The following is a 1,463-nucleotide window of genomic DNA, read 5'->3' on the forward strand; positions in this document are numbered from 1 at the left end:
ACCCCAGGACAGAGGAGGCCTCGTCCCTGCCTTCTCCGCCGGGTCTTCAGCCCTCGTATCCCTTTTTTATTTTTGGTTTCTTTTTTTCTTTTTTTACCGTGGCGGGGTGGGGGGAGTTAGTAGCAGCAGCCTCGGGCCGAGCCGCCAAGCCGGGGCCTGGGGGGTTGGGGAGCCTGTCTGCTGGGCACTGTTGGTTTTTAAGATGATTGTACATGTGATTTTTGTTTCTTCCTGTTCTTACTTTGTGCTGCCCGTGTTACCGGCACCTTTCAATAAAATCCATTTGGAAACACAGCCAGGCTGGCGCACATCCTGAATGGCAGCACAGCATGGAGGGGCGGCGGGGAGGGTTTGGCACCCTCGCGCGGGTCTCCGGACTGGAGCCGTGGCCTGGTGCCCCTGAGATCTGGAAGGGGCCCACTCCTCAGCCAAAGCTTTGCTCTCGAGGGCCCCACCTCTGCGTCCCGGGGAGAGGTTTCTTCCTCTCAAAGCGCCGTTCCCAACCCTGAGCCACTCAACAAAGAGGAGCTGTGTGAGGGGGAGACAAAGATTTCTTTTCAGTGAGCTGGAGCCGTCAAACCTGGCCACGGCCAAACTCGGGGGCCTTTTTATATTGGAACACAAGTGTTTCACGTGCACCAGGGCCTGCCCGCTTCCCGCTCAGCCAGGCGCGGTGCCTCTCGTAGAGCATTCGTGGGCTTACTCAAAGCAGCGGTTCTCAGCCACGAGGTCCCGGCAAGGACGCCACAACGGGTCAGCACCTGTCCAGATCTAGACGTGACCCATCAGAGGCTGTCGGCCAGCAGGTCCCTGCAGCGGAAGAATCGCTCTGTGCTCCGGCTCTGACCACAGCTCCACCCTGCCCAGTCCTGAGGGGAGTGAACTGGGGGTGGGGCGGGGGTTCCCCCCTTCCTCTCCCAGTGGCAACCTCCAGCCTTGAAGGGCTGGGGCGATCCCCAGGCAGAGGCTCAAAAGGTCTGGCTGCCCCTTTCCCCCAAGAATGAGGCCCCAGCCCTTTTTGAATGCATAGTTGAAGAAGGAGAGAGGGGCTGGGGTTTTCTGCAGCTCCTCTCAGGGGCTGGAGTGCTACAGGAGGGGGCTGGGGCAGGATCCTGGTCCAGGAGGAGTGGCGTGTAACCTGGGCCTTCATTTCCCCCATCCCACCACTGACGGCCGAGGGCAGCTCCCTGCAGCCGGAGGTGGGCTGTCTCCAGCCCCACTGCGCACCATTCACGGGGGTGGTTTGGGGCCAGAGCCCAGGTTTAAACACACGGACTTTTATGTAAAGCAGCGATTCTCAACCGCAGTCACCCCAGCGTCGCCCCTCACCCCAGGGCCTTGAGATCCTTTTGGGGGGGGGGGTGCCTGCTGGGTCCACAAAAGACGATGGAGCTAAACCCGGAGTCGCCCTCGCCGGCCCGCCACGTGCTTCCCGGTCAAGGCGCTACTTCCGGCCTGGCCGG

Source organism: Alligator sinensis, unplaced genomic scaffold (assembly GCF_000455745.1).
Source record: "Alligator sinensis unplaced genomic scaffold, ASM45574v1 scaffold107_2, whole genome shotgun sequence".
NCBI classification, from domain to species: Eukaryota; Metazoa; Chordata; order Crocodylia; family Alligatoridae; genus Alligator; species Alligator sinensis.